Source organism: Pelodiscus sinensis, chromosome 30 (assembly GCF_052426305.1).
Source record: "Pelodiscus sinensis isolate ZL-2025 chromosome 30, ASM5242630v1, whole genome shotgun sequence".
Taxonomy (NCBI): Eukaryota; Metazoa; Chordata; order Testudines; family Trionychidae; genus Pelodiscus; species Pelodiscus sinensis.
The window spans coordinates 7,765,577-7,774,225 of NC_143081.1; the positions used below are offsets into that span (position 1 = coordinate 7,765,577).

General features: G+C 58.4%; 1 pseudogene; it reads right to left on the reverse strand.

Moving 5' to 3' along the window:
* Window positions 1-1,924: 1,924 nt before the first annotated feature.
* Window positions 1,925-6,446, reverse strand: LOC149521109 (Ig heavy chain V region 3 pseudogene; annotated as a pseudogene).
* Window positions 6,447-8,649: the final 2,203 nt, after the last annotated feature.

Consider the following 8,649-nt stretch of genomic DNA (forward strand, 5'->3'; position numbering starts at 1 on the left):
CTTCAGGCCGGTCATTTGCAGGTGCAGCAGGTTGTTGGGGTTGTCCCTGGAGATGGTGAATCGCCCTTGAACAGCAGGGGAATACCACTGGGCAGATGCATCGGGCCTAATTTGAGCCAGCCACTCCAGGCGCTTCCCGGGAGCCTGCCAGACCCAGAGCATAGAGTAGTCGGTGAAGGTGAAGCCGGAGGCTTTGCAGAAGAGGCGCAGAGAGTCTCCGGGCTTCTTCACATCCCCTCCGGACTCCACCAGCTGCACCTGGGACCGGGCACCTGAGAATGAAATAATTCGTCAGTTCACGTAATTTGTAAGGCAACGAGGTTATTCTCCCGCAAACCCACTTGTGTCGGTTACCTTTGAATGAAGCGAAAATTAAACCTAAATGGAGCCAAAGTCTCATTGTCCCTGGTGCCGGAGGGTAAATCCTTAGGGATATTGGCCGGTCACTGCCCAGACCCAGGAACTGCGGACTGTCTCTGCGGGTGCAGCCTGGGCAGAGAGCGGGAGGCAGGTTTAAATAAGAACCTCTCGCCCTCATTTGCATTCCCCCTGCTTATAAGGAAACAGGAGCTTGTGTTAGTGGCGTGAGCTGATTTCAGTGGGGCCAGACAGGCCTTTGCTTTGTGCAGCGCCCAGCACAGAGCGGATGGGAATTTCTCCCCAGCGTCCCACAGAGAGTCACTGCGGGCGGGAACCAGAGAGCCGGAGAATGAGAACAACTCTGGCCAGATTAGGGCACCAAGAGAGGAGAAAGGGGAGAGCGAATGTCCAATCGATTCTCTTTCATTATTGATCCGCAGTGATATAATTTCAACAGAGACTGAGAGGCAACACCCCTCCCCTCCCCCTGCACCCGGCTGTCCAGTAACTCAGTGCTCAGCGCGCGCTCTCTCCAGTGCTTAAATCCTTTCTCTTTATCCAGCAGAGGGGGCGGGATCCCAGTTCTCCCACCTCCCGCGTTAGGGGCTTAAACCTTGGCTGGAAGTTTTAAGGGAGGCGGTTCTGCAGCACTTCCACAGAGAATCCCGAAGTAGGCACCTCAACGGGATCTGCATCCACAGTGTAAACAGAATCTCCAGTTCCTGCACAGATCGCCGATCTCGATGAGCGGGTGTAGGGCCCGTCTCGCCTGTGAATTTCCCACTGGCTTGCTCCCACGGCTCCCTGACATGGTGCTGCCTTGGTCAAGCACTTCGGAGGTGCCGGTCCCTCCTGGCCTTAGGCGGAGGGTGGGGAGGGGAAGTTGCAATTCATTGTCCATGGAATGTTCCCGGTGGCGTCGGGACACTCATGGCCACTAACATGAGGCGCGTTGTGAACCCGGCCCTGGAGCGGTGCCCCAATATTGTCTGGTCTCCCTAGTGCACCGAAGGGGAGTGAATATTCCCGCCCCCTCCCGGAGCTGGACCGGGAGCCTCATTGTCCCTGGTGCGGGAGGGGAAAGTTCTCCGGGGACTGGCTGGTCTCTGCCCAGACCCGAGGGCTGCGGATTGTCCCTGCCGGTGCAGCCTGGGCAGACACAGGGACAGATGTAAACAGGAAACTGTCGCCACCCGCTGCGTGTTCCCGTTTTATCACAGACACAGACCAGGGGCACAAGGCTGCTGCAAGGCTGTTAAACGTGCGCCGAGTAATTCGAGTCTCACTAGAGCAGGGACTTCACTCTCCGGAACCCCAGAGAGTGTCCAGCTGCAGGTCTGAGGAGCGACTCCCTCCCCTGCCCACTCAGGCGCGGTGCAAGTTACCAGCCGGCACTTCCCGAGCGTTGTATCAGCCTGGACTATTGGGAAGCCGGGAGGAGAGTGAGGGGCACAGAGTGTGGCGGGGGGCGGGGAGGCGGGATGCCCCCTTCTCACCCTACGGCCAGTCTCTGTGCGCAGCGGCGTGTGTGGGAGCCACAGCAGGGAGCCAAGACCCGGAGATTTCACGCTCCCCGTCTCCCCGTAGGGGAGCGTTTCTGAGTCAGCGCCGGCAGGTTTTTGTCCGACTTCCCCGCACTGTGGTGACTGTCTTTCTCTCGCGCGCAGTGATACCGGCCAGTGTCTTCCGGCTCCAGGCCGGTCATTGGCAGGTACAGCAGGCTCTCGGAAGGCTCCCTGGAGGTGGTGAATCGGCCCTTCACTCGGTCCGCGTAAATAGCTCTGTCCCATCTATCCCAGTAGAGGTGCGCGACCCACTCCAGCCCCTTCCCGGGAGCCTGCCGCATCCAGCTCATTCCAGAGGACCCGAAGTTGAACCCGGAGGCTTTGCAGAAGAGGCGCAGAGAGTCTCCGGCCTTTTTCTCAGCCCCTCCGAATTCCACCAGCTCCTGGGACCGGGCACCTGGGAATTAAAACGCATTTAAAAATGCCATTGAGAGCAATAACACAATACAACCCCCTCCCCCCCACACACGTAGACAGTGCATTTAAAAGATGCAGATACCTTTCAAAGCGCCCAGAAGAAACACCAAACAGAGCCAAAGTCCCATTGTCCCTGGTGCGGGCGGGCAATGTTCTCCGGGGACTGGCTGGTCACTGCACAGACACAGAGGGCTGCGTATTGTCCCTGCAGCTGCAGTCTGGGCAAGCAGAGGGAGAAATTTAAATCAGATCCCTTCTCCCCATTTGCATGGTCCGCCTGTTATAAAGGGATGAAGTGACCGTATGTCCCTGAGGCGCCCATGGCCCAAGGGAGCGGGTGTTGGGGGCTCATTCCGAGAAACGGTCTCCCACGGTTCTCCGTGGCCTTGGGGTCAGAGGGCTGGACGCAGACGCCTTTGGCAGGGAAGGGGGAGGGGAACGTGTGTGACTCTGTGCTCGCCCGCATCCCCAGAGGAAGCTAAAGCAGGACTGTGGACAATGGGAGCCCTTACACTTTGCAATGAGCCGGGCTCGATTTGGAGGGAGAGTCATTGAAGGCTGATGGGTCATTGACAGCCTGAGGCCTTGCTCTTGAGCCGGGGCCTTTGGCTGAGCAACAGGGGCAGCCAGGAGCCAGGTCATTTCCTCAAGTCCAAACACAGTCCAGAGAAATGAGGTAATTCGATGCTGGGGAAAAGGGGATCCCAGCTCTTGCCTCCAGAAGAAGGGGAGAGCTGAGAAGATTTAAAGTAAACGGAGGCTGCTCCCTTTCTCTCTGCCAAGAGCTCACATGTCAACACGTGTGCGTGTGAAACCCTCATTTCTCTATTGGTTTCTTTTTCTTTGTGGTCCCCTCTTCTCTGCTATTTATCTGTGCGGCCTCTGTCTGGTTCCTTGATTGTTTCTGCCTCGTGGATCATTAATTTTGTGGGATTCAAACCAGGGCCGGCTCTAGGCACCAGTAAAACAAGCAGGTGCTTGGGGAGACACATTGCCAGGGGCGGCATTCAGGGCGGAGGAGGAGCAGGCGGGGAGCCCCGTGGAGGCCACCCCGAGCTGGCTCCGGGGCGCTGGGAGTTCTGCGCCGGGAGCCACAAAGCGCGGCAGCTCTGTCACCGCATGCCCCCCTGTGACGTAGTGGGGGTACTTGCTGGGCTGTGGTGACCCCTGCTGTCTGGAGCAAGACCCAGCAGGGAAAACCTCGCTAGGCAGAGGTAATGCCAAACTTGTTGAACCAGTGGCCAGACACCCCCCATGGAGAGGAACAAAGGAAGGTGGAATGCTGCCCTGACTGGGGGGCAGGGCTGCAAGGGAATTTAGTTAGAGACTGTGGGAGAGCATGGAGGAGAGCCTAGGAGAAGGGGCTGGAGTTTAGGGGCCCAGTCTCCCCCATCTCAAGGGGGCCTGAGGCATCCTAGCCCAGCTCTGTGACCAGACTACATCTGTGCTGTGCTGTATCCTGGAGAGGCAATAAACTTCCTCTATTCCACCGGCTGGTGCAGTCTGTTTGTGCCATTTCGGGGTGCAGGAGACGGGGAACCCCCAACGCGCCGTCACACCCCCCCCCCCACCGTGGGTGCCACCTGCCCGGGCTCCGGCTTGGGGCAGGCGGCTGGCACATTCCCCCGGCCGCCCCTCAGCAGCCGGCTCCCATTACTGCCGCCACCACTAAGCCACCTCCTGCCCGGTGCCCGCCAAGTGCTCGAGCAATCAGCGTCTGGAGACAGACACCGCCTGCTCCGGCAGGAGAGCTGCGATCTCAGCAGCTCCGCTGAGCCACCCTCCGCCGCGGGTCCCTCCAGCCGGGAAAGCAGCAGCAGAGAAAAATGGGGGGAGAGGGTGTGGTGTGGGGGCCTTGCTGGTTGCTGGGCTTGGGGAGTGGGCGGTGGGTGACCTCCACTGGCGGCTATTTGTAGCACGGCCCAGCAGGACAGCAGATGAGTAACTAGGCCAGGGTCTCCGCCTCCCAGGGAGAGGAGCAAAGGGAGGAAGGAGTGAAGCCCTAACTGGGGGGCAGAGCTGGAAGTTGGGCAGTTTCCTGTCTGAAATTATGGAGGAAGCAGCCTAAGCAAAGGGGCCTGGGATTTAGGGGCCCAGTCTCCCCCATCTCAAGGGGGGCTGAGGCATCCTAGGCCTGCCCTGTAACTGGATCACATCTGTGCTGTGCTGTATCCTGGAGAAACAATAAACTCCCTCTATTCTACTGGCTGGTGGAGTCTGTTCGTGCCACGAAGGGGGTCAGGAGTCGGGGAACCCCGATGCGTCGTCACAGAAGGGAGGGGAAAAGAGATGGCCGGTGCAATTTTTGGGGGAGGGGGAATTGCTAGTTTCTAACGGGTCCTCTGCTCCCCGCTGGGGATCCCTGGTTGCAATGCGTGGCGCCCTCCACAAACTCTCCGCTCTGGCTGGAGGGAGGGCGAGGCAGCCGGCTAATCCCAGGCACTACGAAAGGCTCAGGGGTGGCTGGGTCTGGCTCGCTCTCTCCCGCGGGCGAGTCCCTTTTTCACACACACCCCACATGCGGTTCCAAGCTGCTCAGAGTGGCGGGGATCCCCCTTCTGGAGGCAGGCTCGTCATTTCTCAGTGGTGACACCGCGAGGGCGGGGGAGCCAGGGGAGGGGGAGGCGAAGGAACGTGCTAGAAAAAGGACCCGTTCGCCTCTCGCAGCCGCACAGGCGCAATGTGAACGCGATAATTCGGAGGGAAGCCCCAGCGAGAGGAGCGGTAACGACAGCAGTTCCTGCCACTGCGAAGCGGCTCGGGAGCAGGGTGACATCGAATAGTGGTCAGGCACGCAGGCAATCCCGACCCCCTACTTCCACCGGTGGCTCTCCATCAGCCTAGCCAGAGGCGGGGAAGTTGGGGTGGGATGGAAGGGAACGAAAGAGAAGTCAGAGTCCCGTGTGAACACAGGGCGCTCAGTCTCAGTAGTAACATCCCCTCCCTCCCAGCCCTTCCTTCTGTATCGGACACAGAGCTGCTTTGGGTGAAAGGGAATCCCCGGCCTGGGGGGGGGGGGGGGGGGAGAGGGAGAGAGAGAGAGAGAGAGAGGAGCTTTCTGCTCTGGTGCACACAGATTCACGGCTCCCAGGACACACCCGGTCGTAGGACCCCTGAGTTCCTTTTTCTCTCAATACTCGGAGTTCGGATACTCGGAGTCTATAATACTATAGACTATTAGATTTATTGGGGCACTAGCTTTCATGGGCAAAGGTGGGTCTTTGCTTACGAAAGCCTGTGCTCCAATAAATCTGTCAGTCTATAGGGTGCCACAGGATTGCTGACACAAAATACAGGACTATGTAGCACTTCAAAGACTAACAAGATGGTTTATTAGACCCAGCTCCTGGGACCGGGCACCTGGGAACACAAACAGCTTATCAACACCACTGTCTTTGGTGCCTATTTCTTCGAACTCCGCCAGTTATTCAGAAGTAGAAAATACCGGTAGAAAACCGCTTCCCCTTTTAAGCCAGTGCCCGCTGCGCCCTGTGTCACTGTGCGTGTCTTCCTCTCTGGCGCAGTAATAGGTGGCGGTGTCCGCAGCTGTCAGCGAGCGGAGCTGCAGCGAGAACTGGTTCTTGGCGGTGTCTTGTGTGATGGTCACTCGGCTCTGCAGGGCGCTGGCGTAGGTAGTGTACCAGTTGTTAGATCTGTAGTAAATGCGCCCCACCCATTCCAGCCCCTTCCCCGCGAGCTGCCGGATCCAGGTCCACGTGACGCTTGTGCTGGAAACCGAGTCTCCGGAGATGGTGCAAGTGAGTGTCAGGGACTCCCCGGGCTTCGCCGCTCCCGGGCCCGTTTCCTTCAGCTGCACTTGGGAGAGGACCCCTGGGAGGGAAACACTGAAATGACGGAGTGAGCCAGGCCCTGTCCCCTGGGAGCGGGGAGCATGTGAAAATCAAACACCCCCAGACTGCACCTAAGGGAGTGAGACACCCCAGTGCCACTGAATTGCCTTGGGATCCAGGAACCTCATTCCCTTTGGCTCCTTTGAACAGCTTCTTTCCTGCAGCCACTTCAGCAAGGCTCCCTCCGGACCCCCAATAGCCACCTACCTGAAGGGGCCTCCAGCAGGAAGAGGAAAATCAGCAGCAGGTTCATCTTCAGTGACGGTGCAAACTGTGCCCGGCAGCCAGGCCCGTGTCTGGGGAGAGACTGAGGCTGCTAGGACCAGGGGCTGGTATTTGAAGCGGAGCCCCCCTGGGGCGGGATTTGCATGCGGGTTGTGCAGCATCAATATAAAAGGGGACAGGGTGTGAGCGGAGTCTACACGCGGGGAACCCTCCCTGGGACGCGACCTCCCAGCCAGCGAGCCCAGCTCAGACAAGTGTGAAACCGCCTGAAGTATTTGGATGCTCCCGCTCACTTGGCAAACATTTAACCCGCTTCAAAGATTTCGAAATTCTCCCCCCAATGTAAGCGCAGTTGGGCGCCTTCTTAGGCACGAAGGACATTGTGCAAGAGAAATTACAGCCCTTCTCCTGCGGCTTTGGCGGGATTTAGGAAGAGCCCGCGGGAATTATGAACCCAATAGGCATCGAAATTCAGTGGGATCCGGAACTTTAGCTTTCTGATTTATAAAAATTCCTGTTCACCAGCAGATCCCAAATGTCTCCATTTCGGCATCCGAAGATTTGCAGGGAATTCACCATCCACAGTCGCCACTGGGAAGTTTTGGGCGCAGGTGCTTATGGGATCCCCATTGCTACGGGATCCGCACCCCTCACACTCTGTAACGCGTGAGTCTCACTGCTCCCCTGCGGCAGCAGCTCAGTTACGCCCATTCCGCAGGCGAACACTGAGGCTGCGGCAGACTGAACGACTTCCTGTCGGTCACAGGGGAATTCCGAGGAAGAACAAGGAATCGAACCCGAGCGTCTGTTTCATGCACTAACCATTGAACCCCCCCAATAGCGCCCCGCGTCGCTCACCCCTACACTCCCCAGCCCTCTGCCCTGACTCCCCCACCCACAGCCATAGATGATTTTAAAGCGCTTTCCCACCGGGCCCCGTGGCTTAGTTTGCTAAAGCGCCTGGCTAATAAACAAGAGAGCCCGGATTTGATTCTCACTGGTTCCTTGTTATAGGGCAGGAGTGGGGAACCGGAATGCGCCCCAGCTGGCTCTAGGGCCCTGCCCCACGATGGGTACAAAAATCTACCAGACTGCACCCCAAGGCGGTAGTGTGCAGAGGAGTCTTTTTCCTTCTCAGTCAGGAGCCACATTACGGAGGATTTGATATTTTTTTCTGTTTCTCACTTGTCTGCAGCCCCTCTGCCCCCCCCCCCCCCCCGCCCACAGATGTTTTTGTGTGTCAGCTGTCCCCGACCCCAAGAAAGGTTCCACGCTTCTCTTGTAGCGGCCTTTGCTCTTCTCTGTTCAACTTTTCTTGTGGCCCTCTGGGAAACAGCAGAGATCTGCGCGCCGAGCAATTGTTAGTTCAGAGCTGGTCACACACAGACACAGGGCGCTGGAACCCGATAACTTTGTTTCTGGGCCTGGCGCGGGATTCCCTGTGGAAGTGCTGCCCCCTCGCGGCGCAGGGGAGCGATTCTGCCGCTGGAGTTTTTGTATCAGCCTGTCGGGATTCCCCTCGCTGTGTGTCTCGCACAGTAATAGCGGGCGGTGTCCTCGGGCTTCAGGCCGGTCATTTGCAGGTGCAGGAGGCTGCTGGCGTCATCTCTGGAGACGGTGAATCGCCCTTTTACCGAGTCGCTGTAGTATGTGGTCGAGCTGTAAATATAGGCGAGCCATTCCAGCCCCTTCCCGGGAGCCTGCCGGACCCAGTTCATCCCGTAGCTGCTGAAGGTGAAGCCGGAGGCTTTGCAGGAGAGGCGCAGAGAGTCTCCGGGCTTCTTCACATCCCCTCCGGACTCCACCAGGCTGATCTGGGAGCGGGCACCTGGGGACACAGACAAGATATTAATATTGGTCGCCACGCGAGAGGAATTTAACTCTCCTCCGCCGTTACTCAGAGGAAGAAGATACCTTCCCAAGCCGCTACGGCGAAACACAGAAGGAGCAAAAATTTCATGTTTCCCGGCGCTGGCGGGCAAAGTTCTCCGGATTGTCCCTGCGGGTGCAGCCTGGGCAGAGCGAGGGGCAGATTTAAACAGGACGCTGACTCCCTCATTTGCATAACGCGCTGCTCATAAGAGCCCCGCCCTGGTACTGCCAGTGATGGGCTTGACTCGCCCTGGGGCCCCGCCTGAGTGTCTGTGCAGCGCCGGGCACAGGGCGCTGGGATCCTCCGAGCACTTTCGGCGCCCGGAGGAATGAACCCTGCAGTGACTGTTGTTAGGTCC